This window comes from Panthera tigris, chromosome B3 (assembly GCF_018350195.1).
Source record: "Panthera tigris isolate Pti1 chromosome B3, P.tigris_Pti1_mat1.1, whole genome shotgun sequence".
Classification (NCBI taxonomy): Eukaryota; Metazoa; Chordata; class Mammalia; order Carnivora; family Felidae; genus Panthera; species Panthera tigris.
Window position 1 is genome coordinate 125,761,746 of NC_056665.1, and position 22,049 is coordinate 125,783,794.

General features: G+C 36.8%; 1 pseudogene; it reads left to right on the forward strand.

Annotated features, from left to right (window-relative positions):
• Positions 1-13,852: 13,852 nt before the first annotated feature.
• Positions 13,853-14,572, forward strand: LOC102956055 (annotated as a pseudogene).
• Positions 14,573-22,049: the final 7,477 nt, after the last annotated feature.

Sequence of the window (22,049 nt, forward strand, 5' to 3'; positions counted from 1 at the left end):
TCATTGTTAATGCTTTTACAGCTAGTCTTTCTAATTTTAGCTATTCTAATATTTTTGCAGTAGTATCTCATCATAGTTCTAATTGGCATTTTCCCATTTCGTAATGGCCAATGATGCTAAGCATCATTCCATGTACTTCTTTGCCATTGTCATATCTTACTTGTTGAGGTGTCTGCTTAAACTTTTTCAAGTTTAAATAATATTAAGTTTAAATAATATTTATTTAAATTTTATTTAAACTTAAATATTTATTTAAATAAATATTATTTAAATAATATTTATTTAAATAATATTATTTAAATAATATTTATTTAAATAATATTAATTTAAATAATATTTATTTAAATAATAATAACTTTAAGTAATATTAAGTTTAAATAATATTTTCTCTTATATTTGCTTCTAGAATTTTAATGATTTGGGGTTTTATAGTAAGGTTTTTGATCCATTTGAGTTAATATTTCTGTGTGATAAGGAGTGTGAATCAAAGTTCTTTTTCTATTTTCTTTCTTTCTTTCTTTCTTTCTTTCTTTCTTTCTGCATGTGGCTATCCATTATTCTAATAATATTTAAAAAAACCTATTTTATCTCCACTGAATTGCCTTTGAATTTGTGTCAAAAATTAGTTGACAATATTTGTGAGTATTTATTTCTAGGCCCCAATTGTTAAATGCTTATATCACATTGGCTTGATATTGGAACTTTATAATACATCTGAAATTCAGGTAGTATTAGCTCTCAAACTTTGTTTTTATTTTTAAAGTTGCTCTGTGTATTCTAGATTATTTGCATTTCAATAGAACTTTAGACTTAGTTTCTTAATTTCTGTAAAAAAAAGGGGGGAGGGAACTTACTGGAGTTTTGACTGAGGTTATCATCGACTATAGAATAATTTGGATAGAACTGACATCATACTAAAATTAAGTTTCCTGACCTAAGAACAAGATATGTCTATTTATTGGGTTTGTTTCTTTCGGCACTACTTTATAGTTTTCAGTGGACAAATCTTGAATATATTTTGTCAGAAAAATCCCTAAGTATTTGCTATATTTATGCTATTTTAAATCATTGCTTTTTTAAATTAAAATCTTATTTTGCAATTATTTGCTGCTAGTTTAGAGATATACCGTTGATATTGTATATTTATCTTGTTTCCTTGCTAAATTTGCTTGTTACTTCTAGTAGCTTCTTTGTAGTTTCTTAAAACTTTCTATGTAGTCAATTATATCATCTGCAAGTAAATTCAAATTATTTTTTTCTTTATAATCTCAAAAGCTTCTATTTCTTTTTCTTGTGCTATTGCACTGACTAGAATCTATAGTACAATGTTAAATAAAAGTAGTGAAAGCAGAAATCCTTAACTTGTTTCTGATCTCAAAGAGAAGCATTCAGATTGAAATATGTTAGGCATAGGCTTTTTATCTGGACAAAGGCATTCTCTTTTATTCTTAGTTTCTGAGATTCTTTTCATCAGAAATACATTGGATTTGGTCAGATGCTTTTTTGCATCTACAGTAATTATCATTTTCCTTTTCAGTTTTAGTTGATTAATATTTTGTTTAGAATTTTTGCATCTATGTTCATATAGGATATGCACCTATGCTTTTTGTTCCTTTAATTTCTTTCCCTTGTTTTGGTATCAAGGTAATGCTGGAATCCTGAATGAGTTGGAAAGTATTTTCTTCAAATTCCAGAAAGTTTGTGTAACTTTTATTTTGTTTTAGTAGGCAATTGGCTGGGGTTAGTGCGTCAAATTTCTTTCTTAGGTGGCAGTTTTTATTCCATTTCATATCTTTTGTCTTGGAGCTACTTTTAGTCTGTTTTACAGATGTGTGATTCAGACGCCAGCCAAAGAGGTGGGTAGGTAGAATTGGGAATCTTCTGTCAGTGTCTTTAGCTTCTGGTATTCCTTCTCTATGACTAGTGGCCATGGTTTTCTCAGATTCAGTCTTCTATTTTCCCCCGTCCAGAAACACTGCAGTACTATACTGCTCCAGATATTTTAGTGACTAAGACTGGTTCCAAGATAAAAAGCCATGAAAATAGGAACTAATTTCTTATAGATCAGACACTCCAGTTATAGATTCTGTCTGAATATGTCTGTTTCTTCACTCACCAGTACCTCCTAGGCAAGTATGTTTTATATTATGTCCAGAACTTATAGATATCATAGACAGGGAGTATCATACAGTAGAATCTTTTTCAGTCACTACTGGATGCAGAGGTTTCTGAGCTTGCTTTTTTATTTTCTCTGACCTTCCCCTCAGTTTTCAACTCTCAGTTTTTTAGCCATTGTTACATTTAGTGGTTCTGCCTCTAACAACCTCATTGCCACTTCAGTTTGCTACCTCTAATTTGATGTGAGCTTAGAAACTAAAACTCTTGACGTGGTAGAATTTGTTCTAATGGAGAGTAGATTGTTTCAGAGACATCCTTATATCCATAAAGATTATGACCTTAATCACATAAATTTTGTGTAATACAGTTTGGTTGCTTTCAATTTTTACTTAATCACGTCCAGGTTTTTATTTTTGAAATTTTTTTAAATTAGAAACTCTCATTAAATTACATTGAAAAAGCAAGATGCTTGTGTTATACATGTATAGACCCTCCCATAGATTGACCAACATACTTTTCATGTGTGTGTGTGTTTATCTACTTTTGAAAAAGAGGTGGGGGAAGGAAGGGGCAGAGAGAAGGGGACAGAGGATGGGAAGCAGGCTCTGTGCTGACAGCAGACAACCCAATGTGGGGCTCGAACTCAAGTTTAACTGACTGAGCTACCCAGGCACCCCTAGATTTACCAACATGCTTTTAAAAATTTGAGCCAATTTACCCAGAATATTTCAATTAAATTTCAAAGTCTCATGGATTTATACTTTCTAATTAGAAAAAGAACATAATGATTTATACATATTGGGTAGGCTGAGTTTGTAGGTTTTTGAAAACTAAAATTCTTTTTCAACTATTGATAACCCAAGGTGGGTTTTTATTCAGGATTTATTGCTAATTTTGCAACAATACTTTTTATAAAATGAAGTATTTGTTATTTGCTTTTTTTTTTTTACAGTTATCTCTAGGATGCCCTTGTAAGTGAATGACTTAATAGGTTTTATACTTGAGCATATCACATAATATACACTAGAAGTGCTGATTCTATTCTTTGAATCGGTATAGGCTTACGTTATTAAAACTTTGCTCAGTTTCTCAATTTTTCTGTTCATATTTGATTTCAGAACATTCTGTATTTTTTTCCAACTGAGCTAAATGGAAGGTTATGGATTTATCAGTACTCTATGCACTTTTGAACTTTGACACCTGATCCTAAGAAATAAATATTCTTTCTGCTCCCATGCATAAGAGCATATTGTTTGGTAAATGTTTTTATTTCAGTCCCATCTAGGAAACTGATCCATGTGGATGAAATAAGTTAATATCTCCATTCAACCGCGCATGTTTTTATATTTCTCAAGCCAGTTATTTTCCACTCTGCCTAATCAGGCTAAATATGAAAAGTGGAGAGGCCAAATCTCCATGTCCCCTTTGGATTCCCATTAGTTAGTTGGATGTGACTCAAATAAGAAAATTTTTATTTCTTTAGCTGGTCTCAGAAATAAATGGCCCCTACAGACCAAACAAAAAAAAATGTATTTGGAATATGAAAATAAATGCAGTCAAGTTTTGATTGAGTTAAAGGGATCTTCTTTCACACATTAGGATGTAACATTGTTATCAAAGCAATAACTAACAGAACTAGGAGAAATTACATGTGGCTAAAGTGAGTGAAAGCCATCCTATAATCCTCAAATGGATTAGAAAGATTATGGCAGGAAAATTGTTTAAGGGTGACCTAAGAGAATCGAAGTACTAGCAATAAATGTAAACTTAAAGAAAATGGAGAATATTACAGAAGTCTCTAAATGACTGTCTCCAGTGAGAAATAATTAGGAGCCTTGGGCGGAAAGATTTCAAGAAGCATATTCTCCTCCAGATGCCAGACAAACTTTTCTAATAGGGCTGAGCATCTTTACTTCTTATTTCCAAGTCATTACAATAATTAGGATAGGCTCTAGTGATGACTGTGGATATTTACAGAGGGACACCATAAACCATGAACCAGTGGTTCATGACCTCTGACCCATGTAAGTTGTGGCAAAGCTATTAAAGGATTGCAAGTTATAGTCACTAGCAACTGAGATCAAAAATCAGATATGTGGCTTACATAGGAACAATGCCTGCCAGACCTATCAAGGCTTGTAAGCCATCTGTTTGTTTTTGCTTTGTTTAGTTTTTTTGGCATGGCTATTCTTAGAAGACATTAAGCAAAATGAAAATACACATTATATATGTAAGATGGTGAGTGTACAAGACAATCTCAGAGGGAGGAAAGGAACTGAAGGGCTGAGTGAACACAGGAACTTTTGGAGGATGGATGGCAACCTAAGCATCTGAGTGGGAAGATGTAATGGCTTTCTGGTCAATCCAGAAAAGGAGGGGAAATGGTGGCAACTACAAAATCACAAGTTAATCTTCTCTCCATGGAATTGGCAAACATTGCAAAAGCTGATTGAGCTGCAGCTTATGATGGCAAGACTCCTGTAATCTTGGAAGATGAAAACCTTAGCTGATTGTAACATAAGAAAGGGCTGGTGGCAGAAAATCAGCACAGGGGGCAGTGTTTCAGAGAGATGTTCTATTGGCTGTCAGGATTCAGGTAGCATTCATGTTAGTGAAGGGAAGGAATTACATACCCTGGTGGAGTTAGTATAGGCCATCGGTAAGATCAACATTCACACATTTCATGGAATTCTGTTACAAAACAGCACACATATTCAAGTTGCTCTTGTGGGTAAGGTAAATGGATTTTATAGATATTTAAAGTACACATTTCAATGTTTTATATATGTGTGTATAGATTGTATATAGACTTATTTTTTAGCTAAAATTCTTTAAGTTTATTTACTTATTTTGAAAGAGAGAGAGAATGGGGAGGAGGAGCATAGAGAGAGGAAGAAAGAGAATCTCAAGCAAGCTCCGTACTGCCGGAGGGAGTCCCACACGGGGTTTGATATCATAGTTTATGAGATCATGACCTGAGCTGAAATCGAGTCAGAAGCTTAACTGACTGAGCCATTTAGGCGCCCCTTAGTAAAATTCTTAATATTGTTGCATGAGATAGTTTTTCTCCCATCTTTTAAGGATTTTGTTTCTGGAAGAGGGAGAAGACTATATACAAATATCCCATAAATGAATTTACCTGGAGAATTTCTTGAAAGATTATATGAATTGTGGCATTACCTATACTATTTTGTACCTAAAAAGCAAGTGTAATATTCTGAGACTTGAGTATTATTTAAAAAAACAAAAACAAACAAACAAAAAAAGAGGTTGAAATAAAAGGAGGAAGGTGTTTGGAATTGGCAGAAAATTGTCATTAAGGGCAGGACAACCCACTGTCAGGCACAATGTCCAGAGGGCAGGACAGGTATGATGTTGATTATACCAGAATCTGAGTCATCTCAGCAGAGTCCTGCAAGGTGGGCAGTGTGCAGACATGGGAAACAGATCCCATAGAATCAGGAATGGGGGTGATGACTTGGGTGAGTTCTTTCCACATGTAACCGGTCCCTGGGCTCTGGACCAGGGTATTACCAACTATGTGCCAGGTACTTGGTACCAAGTACAGTACCAAGTACCAGGTTCATTGTGACTAGAACTTTGTTTTAGAGATGGAATGGAACTTTAGAGGTTCCAGGCTCTGGATTGGAGGAGTCCTATTTTTAAATAGCACCTATTCCACACCTGAGAGTGTCAGGAAAGTAGAGCAAAGCCAAAAAGTCCATCTATGCAGAACTGTAGATGGAAGTGAAAGTGTGGAGCAGAGAATTAGATAGACCTCAACACAAAGAAGTCCAAGTTCACTTAGCTTTTGTTTCTTCCACTCTGGACTTACATATACCCAGCATAGCAGTTATGCTCTTATATTGCAAGATGCCATTGCATTCTGATGCAGATATAGTCTTGACATATCCGAATTACTTTCCCCAGTCATACTTTCATACTTCATTTATATAATTCACCACTACTATTCACTGTTTTGAATTTTTTCTTTATATACAATTTTGTCATTGTTGTTTGTTGATTTGTTTATTGCTTTTAAGGAAAAAGTGCCAACTGTTCTTCATAGAGGCAAAGACAGAGGTCTCTTTGGAGGAGGTCTTAATTGTTCTAGAAATGTAGCCCTTTGGTTATTTTCAAATGCAGTGACTAAGCATTTATTGCCCTAGGAAATGAATTGATAGGACTTTATATGCTTTATTCTTAGCTTTGTTTCTTCTTACTCTTGTTTTCTTTTTACTTTTTTCTTGATCCAATTAATAATGTTATGTCACCTAAACTCCCAAGGCTGTGATAATTACTGATCATACTATAAGATGAAATGATGCCCATGTGCTTATGGCTATTTGGGAATGAAAAATTAAAAGAAAGTTTGAAACATTTATATTTTAAATATCTACACGCTAATAAAATTCAACATACTAAGGATAATTTTCTTATTAGATACATTTATTATGTATACCTGATAGGCAAGAACAACCCTCAAAAGCCTCTCCATCTGTATAATCACCTCCCTTTTGAGTGCGAGTGGAATCCATGAAAATGATATTATCACTCCAAAGATTATTTTAAGTCATATGGCACAAGGGAGATATCTGGGTAGGCCTGATTTAGTTACACGAGCCTTTAAAATGTAGAGATTTTGTTTGTAGCAGGTGATAGAAAGGGAAGACAGAGAGATTCAAAGCATAGGATTCTGCATATCATAGTTAGCTTGTGCATAAAAGGGGCCCACATGACAAAATATGTAGGGGACCTATAGAAGCTCAAAGTGACTCCCTGCTGATAGGCAGCAAGAAAATGAAGACCCATCAGTCTTACTGATGCAACGTTGCTGACAACAACCGCAATCAGCTTGGAAGAAGATTCCTCCCAAGATCCCGGGTGTCAGAGCTTGGCCTGACTCACACCTTGATTTTGGCCTGTGAGACCATAAACAAAGAGCCTAGTAAGACCCACCTGAATTTGTGACCCACAAAAAGTAAAAGACAACAAGTGGGTATTGTTTTAAGCCCCTAAGATTGTGGTAACCAGTTACAAAGCAATAGAAAGCTGTTAGAGTCTGCTATATGCTCTATGTGAAATGTTGAAAACACAGATAAATAGAACACTGTCACTTCTTTTGAGATGTTTACAGCAGAGTAAACAAGACAACTGCATAAACACCAAATATAATAAGAATGTATTGAACACCATTATAGAAGTCTGCTATAAAATACTATGGAAATGAAAATATGTGGTACAAATTCTGTCTAGGGAAATCAGGAGAGACTTTTCAAGAGACTGTGATTGTTAGGTTCTATAATGAAAAAATAATATGTAACAGAGATAAACAATATTACCAGGCAAAAAGACACAAATTCTTTATGCATGAATATTCACAACCTTGCAAAAATTGTGAAGGCACAAAGAAGGTCAGTTTCAATTTTATAAGAAATTAACTGGTACGAGTGTGAGTGTACCTTGGTGTTTGGAGAAACAGTTCCGTTCAGAATATCCATTTTATCATATGGCAGAGGGAATTCATCCAAGCATGTTCTGATTAAGCAGTACTGATCATCAATGAGTAACTTAATTGAATTTCTATGATGTATTTAATGGCTTCACTAGCTCAGGAAAGTTAAGTTTTAAGCCTTGAAAACTGCTCTGTGAGATAAGATTAGATTCAGCTGGGGGTGACTCAAACCTCAAATAATAATAACTCAAAGCCTCAAATAAGGAAGACATTTATTTCTCTGTGAAAGTCTTGAGATGGGCAGCTGGGTGGGAGTGATCATTGTGGCTTCATGTGTCAGGGATCTGGGCTTCTGTGGCTCTGAAACATGTGTGCTTTATATTTCCAAGGTTGTCTAAAGATCCATTTGTCTTTAAGAATTCCAGGATTTATATTATATTCTATCCAGTGGGAAAGAGTGAGGATGATTATGGTAACCCTCCTTTCACATTTCAGTAAAGTTATTACCAAGAAATTACACATATCACTTCCATTTATAAGTTCTTGCTCAGATCTTTTTCACAAAGTCATTAGCTGCAAGGAAAGCTAGAAAATTTAGTTCTATTTTACATGGCCATATGCACTACTAAAAGTCATAGATTCTATTACCGTGTGTGATAGAAGTTATGTACCTTGTATAGGTAACAACTAAAAATAAGCACCCATATATTTTCTTTAAGTTTTACATTTAAGGTTACTTAGGAAAAGCTGAGTTATTTTTAACATAATAGTTGTGTTTTTAATATGCTATCACAACACCATTCCTCAAAGTTCTTAACTTCAAGTGATAATGACTTCAAGTCATTTAGCAATGAAATTGGAAGTAAGTATAGATGTACAAAGAACTGCACTTTAAAATAGACTAATTGATAGTTATTCATTTTTAAAAAGAGAGCATAACAGATACAATTTTCTGGGATATATAGTGTTATTTCTTCACCTTTAAGCACTGGACATTCAGAAAAACCAAAGTCTTAATAAGGTGCATTAGTCACATAATAATTAGAGCACATGTTATTAAGCCTCTGGACAAGACTTTATAAACAGTTTATATAGCTTATAGAAAAAAATGAATTTAGCAAATCTAACTTGTCTGAAGATAGCAAAGACCCTTTCATGGGAACTTGAGTGAACATGATATATAAACAAGTAGATTTTTTCAGGTAATCTTTCTCTCTTTCTTCTTTCTTTCTTTCTTTCTTTCTCTTTCTTTCTCCTTCTTTCCTTCTTTCTTTCTTCTTAATCCGCAGAAAAGTTTTATTTCTTTAAGGACAAACAATTAAATCACATCCAAGTCCTTAACTTAAAAACACAAACCAAAGTAGCCATTATTCCTTATTTGGAACTTGCAGACTGTAAGAGTGTATGTCACTAAATAGCAGCCTGGATGAGTGTTGATCATGTTTTCCCCAGAAAAGAAGTGAGTTAGAAGTAAAAGTTACCCCATCATGGTCTTGAATATAGCACCTTCAGAACCATACTAGAAGTGAAAATCAGCAGTTTAATAGTCACTGGAGGGAGCAGAATGGATTTGGAGCCCCTCAAAAAGCTTCATCCTCAGAGAATTGTTACTACTTGATCTGTTTGGCAGTTTCCTGGTCTTATCTTTATTTGCGGAGTCTGTCTTTATCAACCTGACTCAGAGCTCATTCAATGAGGAAAGCTCTATCCCCAGGACATTCCACACACACACACACACACACACACAATCAGTGGCAAATGTTTAATACTGTATGTAGATGCCTGAAGTGGCCAAGGTAATTGAGGCAATTAAAATGGGCAAAATCTTTAAAAGAAAATCTGGGGAATGAGAAACCAAATGCAGAAGTTGATGGAATTGCATTAAAACAAATATGGCTCAACAATATGCTGTCTATAAATTCACACTTTAAGTTTGAGTACAAAAAGAGACTGAAAATACAAGGATGGAAAAATATATACTACACAAGTAGTAAACAAAATAGAACAAAAGTGGCTTACTAATATTAGATAAAAAGACTTTAAGGTAAAAATTATTCTTGGAGATAAAAAATGACATTTATAATGACAAAAGGGAAAATCCATCAGGGAGACATATCATAAATATATATGCACCTAACAATGAAGCCCCAGAATACATGAAGCAAAAAGTGACAAAATTGAAGGGAAAATAGACAATTCAACAATAATAGTTGTAGAATTCAATGTCCTATTCCCAACAATTGGTAGAACAACCAGACAGACGACCACAAGGAAATACGAGATGTGAACAACACTACAAGACAATTAGATTTAACAAACATACATAGAACACTCCATCCAACAACAGAATACACATTCTTCTCAAGTGCACATGGAATATTCTCCAGGGTAAACCATATATTATGCCAAAGAGCAAGCCAGAATAAATTTAAAAGTTATGAAATCATACAAAGTGTGTTCTCTGACCACAGCGGGCTGAATTTAAAAATTAAAAATAAAAATATTTTTTTAAATTCACAAGTGTGTAGAAATTAACACACTTCTAAATAACCTAAATAACAATGGGTGAAAAGAGAAATGTATGTAAAGAGTAAACAGAAAATACTTTGAGATGAAAGAAAATGATAATACAAGATATCAAAATTTATGCAATGCAGCTAAAACAGCACTCAGAGGGAGATTTATAGCTGTAATGCTTACATTAAAAAGTTATACTCAAATCAGTGACATAACGTCAAGAAACTAGAAAAAATAGAAGCTAAACCCAAAGAAAAAAGAATGAAAGAAATAATAAAGTTGGAGTGGAAATAAATGAAGTAGAGAAGAGAAAAAAGTCAACAAAACACAAATGTATTTCTTTAAAAAGATAAAATTGGCAAGCCTAGATTGACCATGAAAAAAACCGCAGAAGATTCAAGTTACTAAAATCAGGAATTAAAAAGAAAACATCATTATTGACCTTACAGAAATAAATATAATTCTAAGAGAACACTATGAACAAATGGATACCGACAGGTAATTTAGATGAAGGGACAAAACCCCAGAAGAACACAAATTGCTAAAACTTAAGAAGAAATAGAAAATCTGAAAAGCACTAAAACAAATTTAATAATTAGTACATTAACACATTCCTACCAGAAAAAGTCTAGAATTCAATGATGAATTCTGTAAAATATTTAAAGAACAAATAATGGCAATCCTTCATAAACTCTTCCAAAAAATACTGGAGAGCAGTTACTTTGATACCCATACCACAGACATTACAGGAAGAAGAAAACTAAAGACCAATATCCTTTACAAATAAGCACAATATCCTCAACAAAATGCAGCAAACTGAATCCTGCAACATACAAAAAGGATTATATACAATGACCAAGTGGAATTTATCCAAGGGATGCTAGATTGTTTTAACATGTGAAAAACCAGTCAGCATAATATACCGTATTAATTGAGTAAAGGACACAAACTCCATGGTAATCTTACTGGATATAGAAAAATGATTTGACAAAATCAAACAATCTTGCATGAAATAAAACACCCAGTGACCTAATAGTAGAAGATAACTTGCAGGAAAACCCATAGCTAACATCATACTTAGTGGTGAAAGACTATTTTCTCTGCCCAAGAACAGAAACAAGACAAGATGCCTGCTCTCACTACTTGTATTTAACATTCCACTGGATATTCTAACCAGGGCAATTAGACAAGAAAAAGAAATAAATGACATACAGATTGGAAATGGAGAATTGAAACTATCTCTATATCAGATGCCAATTAGGTGAAAGAAAGAAAGAAGAAAGAAAGAAAGAAAGAAAGAAAGAAAGAAAGAAAGAAAGAAAGAAAGAAAGAAAAAGAAAAGAAAAGAAAAAAGAAAAAGAAAAGACATCTAGATTGGAAATGAAGAAGTTAAAATTACCTCTATTATCAAAAGATGATTTTGTATATAGAAAATCAAGAATCCATGAAAAATTACCAGAATTAATAAAAAACTTCACCAAGATTTCAGGATACAAGATCAATATACAAATATATATAGTATTTCTATACACTAGCCGTGAACATTCTGAAAATGAAACTAAGAAAACAATTCAATTTATCACAGCATCAAATTGGATAAATTAAACAGAAGTATGTAGAACTTTTACATTAAAATCAATAAAACATTTTTAAATTTATTCATTTTGAGAGAGAGAGAGAGAAAGAGAGAGAGAAAGTGGTGGGGCCCAGAGAGAGAGGGAGAAAGAGGATTCTAAGGCTCTGCACTGTCAGCACAGAGCCCAACTCAGGGTTCGATCTCACAAACCATGAGATCATGACCTGAACGGAGATCAAGAGTTGGGTGCTTAACCAACTGAGCACCCACGTACCTCCATAAAACATTATTGAATTACATTTAAAAAGAAACAAATGGATGGAAACACATTCCATATTCATGAAGTAGAAGATAAGATCTTAAAAGATGACATTATTCCCCAAATTGATCTACAGATTAAAAGCACTGTTTTTTGCAGAATTTGAAAAGCTGATCTTGGAATTCATATGGAAATGCAAGGGGCACAAATAGATTTAATGGGTAACACAACAATAATTTATAAATAGAAACGATCATATTTTGGAGAATTCTCCTTTACCCTGACCCTTCTCCAATTTGAGGTTGAGTCTATAGCTCAAGGAAGAATAAACATAAAATGGCCATGCTCTCCCTCCCTTTCCTACTGAAGACAAACTATGGGTTTGGTTCAGCGACAAAAAAACAAGTGCCTGGAATAAAGTAGAACAGAAATATTTTAAATTAGGACCCAAGGGCCACTGTAGTGTGTTTACAAAACTTCTGCCCCATGAGGTCTCGCTGAGATGAATTGACATGCCCTTCTCAACATGGGAGAATGCAGCATAGTATTTTGATTTTTAAAACGTCTCTTCATGCTCTGCAGTTCCTCTTAGCAGCCCAGTGGGAGAAATGCAGGCTGCTACCTCTGAATTTAACCGACAGAAATGAATAATGCTCATTCAGAAAAATGACCTGCATTTTGTCAGATGCCATGCTCTGCACAGCCTCCTCTCCATGGGACAGCCAGACAGCGTTCAGTGCCATGGTGCACAGGTTAGCAGCTGGAAAAGAAATCATGGCAAGCCAAGGGTGAGTTGCAATCCAGTAAGGAGAGATGGATGTAAAGATTCCCAGTCCTAGAAAAACATAAGGGAAACAAATACTCTAATAGGCACTGATTGATGCCATTCATTATAGGTCAGTTTCTGAGGCTGGCATCTGTCTTTATCTTTATACTCCTGGTTGTTAAAGCCAGATGTGGCTTAGGTGTGGATAAGAGAAGTTGCCGTGGTTAAGAGTTATGGGCTTTGAGGAAGACAAACCTAGGCTTGGATCCTACCTCTGGAACTTGAAGAGGCAAAGTGACATGACCAAGATCCCACAGTTACTATGATATAGTTTCACCAACTGCAAGATGCTGAAAACTATTAATAGAGTTTTCTTCATAGGATTGCTGTAAAGATTAAATTATCTAAAGCAGATAATGTGTTTTTTATCATAAGTAACAAGTTTTAATATTGGCTTTTATTAAACATGAAGCTGATTTTTACCGTATATCATTATTTTAGCCAGCCTTCACAGATTTCTGGACTCTTGAACCCCATTCTGTTAACCAAATATGAGATTGGTTGGCAGAGCTGTGAAGAATTATTCCCCAGAAGTTATCCCAGACTTGGACTATGACTACCATTCCAAGCCCATATTTTAATTTTTATGGGAAATTGATTTTAATGGGTTATACAGGATGAAAGGATAGGAGAGTCTCATGGTTACTAAATTCAAAGAAAATGCACATCCTCAACTAGAAAGGAGAATAACAATATAAGGCTATTCTGACATATGGATCTCGTAAGAAGGTCAAATGACTGTGTGTGCTTTGGGGATGGGGGTGCACACAGAAAGGGTTGGCAGTGCTTATTATATATTATTTGTGTTTTTTAATGTTTATTTATTTATTTTTGAGACAGAGAGAGAGAGACAGAAAGAGGGAGGGAGGGGCAGAGAGAGAGGGAGACAGAGAATCCTCAGCAGGCTCCACACTGTCAGCACAGAGCCGGATGTGGGGCTGTATCTCATGAACCGGGAGATCATGACGTGAGCAGACATAAGAGTTGGTGCTTAACTGACTAAGCCACCCAGGAGCCCCTTATTTGTTTTTTTTTTAAAGATACAACAGTAGAAACCAAGGTTTATGAGTGGCCGTCAGCAGGTTAGAGCTTGTGGGAAAGATGGAGTGTCCCACGTTGGGCAACGTGGAGGTTAAGGACAGTGGAGGGGCCAGGCAATATGACAGCTCCCTAGCATCAAGAAGGAAGAACAGGATGGGGTACACTTAGACTGCTAGAGGACGTGCTTCCTGTGGGAAGCAGTGTCCTGGGCCCAACCAGTGGGGAGGGAGCAATTGGAGCACATGATCCAGAAGAACCAGTGTCTCTTTATCAATACCCAATGTAAGGTTTGCTGTGCCTCACTCATTTCTGAGTCCCACAAGCTGACACACTATTAGGGCAAAAAACATGCCAACAAAGTGAAGAGACACCTAGCAGTCCATGGAATGGAGACATTAAAGGGGGAAACAAAGAAGCTTGACTCAGATCAGAAAAGCAGCAGAAGCAAAGACAAGAACCAGTGCTGCTACATTTGTCACATGACCTTTTCCTCCCCTTTTCTGGCCCAGTCACATTACCTGGAGAAGACACCCAAAGAACTGAAAGTTGAAGCAGCAATCCACTAAGGTGGAAACCTTGCCTCAGAATAGAGAGATAATAGACCCAGACAAGTTCTGCAGCTTCTGCCATGAGACATTCAATGACCTTGTCATGGCTTGAGGACGTTATGTGGGCAAGAAACACAGGAAAAAGGAAACCAGGTTCAAACTCATGGCATACTAAGAGCGGCTGGTAGACCCTGCTGTCACTAACTCATCAGCTGCAAGATGTATAAGATAGTGCACCAGTGGGCACCCCAGGTTAAATCAGCCGTGAGTCAGCTTCCCATGACCATGGTCAGCCCTTGGCTTCTCTTCCTCCTTTCTTAAACCTGGAGAATTCATGGGCCTAAGGCAGGAGTAAGCCACAGATAGCCTCTGATTGGTCCAGGCAAATCACCCTTTCTCTTCCCCTTTGGAATAGGGCAGGAAAAGGGAAAGGGGTGGATCTTAAGAAGACTTGGGAACTCACAGGATGGTTCTGGAGGTTCAAGAACTGGAGGATGTCTTTCCCCATATCCTAGCTCTTTTGGGCCATATGTCTTGAGACCCAGGCCTGTCTTTCCTTTGCAGGTCAGTTTTGAACCAGTCTGCAGTTAAAGAACTGAGTTCTCCCTGCACTCTAGGCAGATCCAGTGAAATCTGGAGCTTTCACACCAGACCTTGGCCTAGATGGGAAAGGAAAGAAGGAAGTGGTTGCCCCATAGAAGCTTAGAAGCTTGGAGCTACTATGACACTCCCCATTTCCCTAAAATGGGCACGCTTTCCTGAGCCTGGGACCAGATGCTGGCCAGTTGTATAGCTTTCTGCCCACTGTGAAGTTTCCTCCTGGAGCAGTGACATAGTCCTGGAAGAACAATGCTACCCTTCCTGCCTCTTCTCCACAGTTCCTGAATGGTGCTAAGGATCTGCAGAAGCTGGGGCAAAGCTGGAGCTGGAGACTAGTGACATCATGGAAATCTCCAATGGAAGCCTTTCTTCTCTTCCATCATTTGTCCCAGGGTCATATGGGAAAGTCCCCACATGCAAGTTCCCTTGATGGTTCTGTGCCCTTAAAGGCAAACTGCCTGATGCCAGCTCAGAGGTTCATTGCTAATACTTGGCTCCACTGGCCCTCTCTTTTTCCTTGTGCAGTAGACCACCTGTCTACCAGACAGAAATTAAAGTATTAAGGTCAATGAGGTTATGCTAGTCACCATACAGTGAATTGCTTTCCAATGGTCTATCTTGAACCAAGGTCTTCTGATTCTCAGCTTGTTGAGTTTTACTTGAGGCTGCATAGGAATAAGAAAAACATCCTTGAACACTGACCATGATAGCCTCCACAGGAAAGTAGAACCTTGACAAACCCAATGGTGATAAGTAGAGTAAGACTAGGAAATCTTTTTTTCATCTACCCAATAAAGGCAAGAGTTCTCATTCTTTTGTCTTACTGTCAGTGTGCATGTAGTATGGCTGAATAAAGTCATCCTGGAGAGAACCTGCTCTCTACTTGTTCCAAAGAAAGATATAAATTGAGCCATTGGGGAAGAAATGAAGCCATCAGACACAACTGTGATGGCTTTTTAATGAGATTGTTTGTACTAGGCTAGCAGGTAACCTTGGTGCTGAATCAAACCCAAGAAAGAGATGGTGAGACATCAAAGGAGGATAGAAAGAGAGAGGTGGAGCGGGAGCTTAGATCTGGCAGCTGGCCAGCCGGCTACAGAAAAGGAACTAAATTATGCATCTTATTTAGTACATTTATTAAAAGAACATTTCTAGGCAAACATCCCAAAACAAATGTGACTATCAGCTAAGCGCCCCGCAGTCCTGAGCAGATTTAGTGCATGACAATTTTCTCATAATGGCTTTGTGGTGTTTGCTGAGTTTCATCTCTTTATAGCATTTTATGAATTGTCATTCCATGGGGATTTTAAATAGGCTGAATTTGTCCTTCATTTGTGGTTGTTCAACAAAGTCAAAAATGGATAAACGTAGAGTGAATGTGGCATAGGAACTGGAAGAACGTATGTGAGTTCAAATGATATTCAACCTAAGTTTTTGATTGACATTTACCAACAAATCAGAGCACTACTGATTTCTATTGTTCATTAATTTATTTTAATAATTTTGAACATTTCTTTTGTCCTGGGGACACTAAGATGAGTAAGACAAGGTTTTTAACATTAAGAAGTGCCATTAGTGGGAGGAGTGAAACATAGAAATGGTGAAGGTAGAGTTATATAGATGGAAGTATCATATGCCATGAGGCATAAAGGAGAGTGCGATTCTTCTACTTGGAAGGTGATGGGAGAGCAAGTCAGGTTTTCAGAAGGGAAATGATGATGATTCTTGATTGAGGAATAGAGTGATCAAAAGCATCAGGCAAGGCATTGATTACTCTGGTGGTTTGGAGACATGGAAGCAATCGAGAATAATTGGAACATCAAGGGAAGGAGAGGTTAGTGAATAAATATAGCCAAAGAGTGGGTAAGATGGCACTAGAGGATGGATGACTTTATATACCAAGTTAAGGAGTTTGATATTTTTCAGGAGAATAGAAAATCATTGAAATATTTTCAAGCAGAAAAATAACACAATCCTTGATGCACTAAAAATAATAATTTGGTAAGTAATGTGAAAGATCAGTTGAAATGTAAAACTAAGAGTAGTGATATAAATCAGGTTTAGGTCCACAGCCGAGATGAGTGATGAAGCACATCAAGTTAAGGCAGTGGCATTGTGGCTAGAGAAGGGAAAAAATGAGATACAATAGACTGAAAGCAATACAATCTGCAGTATTTGGTGAATGCGAGTGGTGTATAAGGAAAAGTGAAGAATCTAGGATGGGTCTCAAATCTCTAGGTAGGGTGGCTGGGTAATTTCATCATGTTAAAAGGATTGTGTACCTCCAAGCTGATGAAGCACAAATATACAAATTAAATATACACGTAAAAAATACACTCTAAGGGCATATGACAAATACTAACAGTAATCAATAAGTGATTCAGTTATAGATTATATTATTTGTTTCATTAGATTGTATAGTAGTTTTAAAATAAAAAAAAATGTTAAGCATGAATTATTCTTAGAACAGGAAAAACATACAAGAAGTGTTCCTTTGACAATTGCAAGTTTAAAAAGAAGTGCCTATAAATCATTTTCCTTTGACCTTACTTTGATAATGTCTTATCAATTGGAAAAACAGAACTCTGTGTATATAAAATATATGATTCCATTTCAGACAGTAATATAGTTCCTTCTTTTTTCTAGTTTTGTACACTTCTGTTGTACTTCCCAAACTATATTCACCTGAAAAGCAAATACCATGATAGGAAAAAACACTTAAGACTTACTGTATTTAGAAAGCTAGTGGTTAGAAAGGAGATTTGCTAAAGTAGAAAGGAGATTGCATTTATTTTCATGTCCCATTGATACCTACTGGGTGTGTTGGTTGGAACCAATAACATTTCTTTGGAGCTTCTTTAATCATCGTTTGCTAAGAATTTCAGAAATGCTTCAGGATGAGCAGAGTCTGTATTCACAGTTTCTTGGATGGTATTCATATCCATCAATCTTTCACTTTCACATTGAATATGCTTATACATACAGGACTGGAGGCCTTTGCCAGCTCTGGTGTCCTTCAACATTCTTTAGTGTGGCAGTTATTGATTAATATATTAAGTGTGATTTGTCAGTGGTTGCCCCCAAACACGTTAAATTTCAAGGCATTTGTCTATTATCCTTTGGATCTGGGTTGAATTTTTTTTTTTTCGAAGTCCTGAGAATTAGTAAGAATCCTTAGCACTGGAGTTAAAGAACATTTACTGGTTTTTGAAGATACCGTCAGGCAGGAAAGAAAAAAATCAATGACTGACTTTTAATATGTTCCTATTTCAAAGAGGCCATGGACTCTTCTTTTCTACCACTCATTTGTGAACCTATATACTCCTACTGGGTTTTGATTAGAAATCCACCTTATGTCAGGGTGCCTGGGTAGCTCAGTCAATTGAGCATCCAACTTCAGCTCAGGTCATGATCTCATGGTTTGTGAGTTTGAGCCCCGCGTCGGGCTCTGTGCTGACAGCTAGGAGCCTGGAGCCTGCTTCGGATTCTGTGTCTCCTTCTCTCTCTGCCCCTCCCCCACTTGTGCTCTGTCTCTCAAAAATAAATAAATGTAAAAAAAAATTAAAAAAATAGAAATTCACCTTATGTCTTTGTTTATCTTTTCGTCCTTAGTATAGCTTTCATCTGTAAGTAGGGAAATCCATTGTCTAGACTTTTTCAGTTTGAGTTACTAAATACTTGAGGCAGAACTGAAGGAGTAGCTGAGTGGCTCATTCAGTTTTGTGTCCGATTCTTGGTTTCAGCCCAGGCATGTTCTCACAGTTCATGGGTTAGAGCCCCTGCTGCCAACACAGAGCCTGCTTGGGATTCTCTCTCTCTCCCTCTGTCTCTGCCCCTTCCCTGCTCTCTCTCTCTCTCTCTCTCTCTCTCAAAAAAAAAAAAAAAAAAGAACCGAAAATATGACTGAATCACACTATCGCATTCCCTCTTGATGCCTCAATCCTTTTTGATGTTGATACCAGTTTCCTTTAGTATCAGAGGCCAACCCTCCTGTTCTTTTAGCACTCCTGGAAAGTAAGCAGAAGAAGCTCTGATGGACCTAAATTCCCAGTGAAGCACTAAAAGATTCAGATATGAGCTGCACCTCATAAAGCGGCCCTTTCCAACTTGCCTCCTTCCCCTAGTACCTCCACTGTTTTTTTTGCCTTGGTTCAATGCCTATTTCAATGTTGGGATTCCCGAGTTCTCCTGGGGCTCAGAGATTGTAGAATATGATCACACTCTAGGGGCAAGTGGTCAGATCAAACTACCCACTTACACATTTGCTAGGAGGAATTAGAAGGCAAGATGCACTTTGAGAATGCATTTTACCCAGGGGAATCATAACGATCAGCCATAGCCAGCAATAGATGACTTCAGGATGAAACATCCATCTCTGTAGAAGGCATTTCAGTGTGATGAGGACAGTAGCTAAGAGACCAATTGAACTTTTGAAACAGTGAAGCATGCATCTGGTCTTTATATTCCATGTTCTTATATTATTATCTGCCCCTCTCCCCCCCAAATTAAAGCATGGGACACATATTTTATTTCATTGTATTTCAAAGACTAGATTGGGACTTAGGCCAAAAGAATTTCTTTTGAGTCATGTGACAAAATGAGCAGAGGAGAAAGAGTGAAAAGCATCCTTTTAAATCTCACTCAAACAGCACATTCCAGTAACATCCTAAAGATTCAGGAAGTTCTTTTTTGCCTATAAATTGTGTTGAACTTCTATTTTGATCAGAAGCTTGACCTCTCCAAAGAGTAGATCAGGAAGATAAGCACTTTGGCATAAAGTAGAAATTGCCTACATGATAAAAATGGGACACAATTTAGGTTTGAGAAGCTTGGCTTTGAATTTTGTTCTGCCACTTACTGGGTGTGTATTCCTTGCCAGTTCACTTAGCCAGAGTGACACTATAAAGTGGGGATAAAATAGGGATATGACTTCATGAGGTTTAAAGAAAGTATTTAAAAATATGTTAAAATTTAAGATAAAATTTTATACCCTAAGATTTAAGATATGACATTAAATGACATTAGTCAGCATGAGTCTTGGCATATGATTATGTTTATAACATCATGAAGAAATAAACGTGATCTTAATAAGTCAAACTCAGTAAACTCCACTTTTCCAACTTCAGCCAACTTGAGACTGTATTGCTTTTATTTGTCTAAGTGATGACTTCTTATTGATATTTTAACAGAGCTTGGGACTATTAAAGTGCCTTAAAAAATTCCTCAGATATATCTAGTCCATGACTAGTTATCAGTAGATTGTGATCCTTAAGCCGTTTCTGCTATGGTTGCAACAAAACACCTCCAGATGCACCCCCCCCCCCAGACCCCGTGAAAATTGTTGCACATTCAAAGCAGTCTCAATGTTTACACATGTGTCACCTGAAAGCACTTTTCTTAAAACTTCTTCCAGACAGAAGTTGTTTCAGTTAAGATGTGGAAATAGTAAATTAGCGAGTGTTCGGCTCTTGCCTACAGTGTAGCTAGCACAGTTGTGTAAGAACGAAAACATGAAACTTTCCTTGTTCACCTGGCTGAATTCTACTGAGTCATGGGAGGGGGAAGGTAGAAGATAGTTTTGTCTTTGGATGGAGAAAACATCTGGTTAAATGGAAAATATATGGACTGTGTAATAAAGAAAAAATTATAAGCATATCAAAGAATATGTTAAGAATTGCTGAATTTGCAGGGCAGAATTTAAAGTCTACACCCTGGAGGACAGTGAATATCCCTTGACTTGGCCATCATTTTTATAGCATTTCCTCTACTTCTTGGTGATTTACTAGGGCGATCCCCTAGTTCCTATATTTTTTGCTAACTCAAACTACACATCTCACACATTCCAACTTGCACCTCAACAAGCTGTTGTAAGCCTTCACCTTCTGGTCACAACATTCCTATGAATAACTCCCCAGAGTGCTCTTAAAGAGAGTGCTTGTGTGTAATGAATGGCATGTGATTTCCATTAAATAATCTAAGGAGACTGTGGGTCAGTATGTACATAAACTTTCATTAATCCTTTCACTGCATGATTGTAGTGGCACTTGAGAAAAGTGAAGACTTTTCCCCTTCCATTTTAGAAAATAAGAAAAGATAAAGCATAGGATCCCAGGACGAGGAAGAGAGAATGACAGAATTTCATTTCTGGTTTACACATGGTACAACACTTGTTATGAAGACTTATCTGAAATCTAATAGCTTCTGTGGCTTCAGACCTTAATTAAAGCAAATTATGCAGCTCTGTAAAGAGTGGCTTCTCAAGTTTCTACAAGTCTGTTTTCATTTCCCATGGGCAGAGTATTTCTTTCTCTTTCTCTCAATGAAGCATATCTCTGTAGTATCGGTTTGTCAGTTAGGCAGGGTCCTAGTAGGAAATAGATAACTATGCCTCAGAGTCTTTTGGTGAAAGTTTACTGAAGGGACCACTTACAAAGATGTTAACAGAATATAGGGAAGCAACACTGGATGAGCAGTATTCAGGAGAGAGTAACAGGGCAACACATTTACTACCCCTGAAGGCATAGTCAACCAGCTGAGAGAGAGAAAGAGAGATTGCTTTATGTAAAGAGGAGAGCTGGTGCAGAAGACAGACAGAGAGAGAGAGAGAGAGAGAGAGAGGAGTCGGGTAATATATGCCCTGAATTCACCCTCCTCTCTCTCTCTCCCTCTCACTCCTATGGGTGATGCTCATCAGAACCAACCAGAAGCCAGTGACAAGTAGGTCATCAGCTTCTCAGGGCAGAGCAGGATGAAGAAATGCAGAGTGGAGGTGAAGGAGCAAATGGAAGACATTCAGTGCCTTCGGTGAGTATGTGTGGATCTCTGCAGCCACTGCCAGCCAGGTTAGGAATCATGTCTTGATTCCTGGACTTCGGAGATCCAGATTATGAATGAGTTCATCCACCAGAACTTCAAAAGTTGATAATTTGCCTTGAGTAAGCTAATCTTTGGAGTCAAAAAGGAAGGACTTTGAACCAGCATTCAGTATTCATTGTGCAGTGAATGTTTTATGATAGCATGCTGTTTATTCTTAGAGGCTCTCCACCATCCCAGACTCATTCTCTACGGGCTCTGCCCTGCCCCATGTCCTGGAGACTGACTTCTGATTA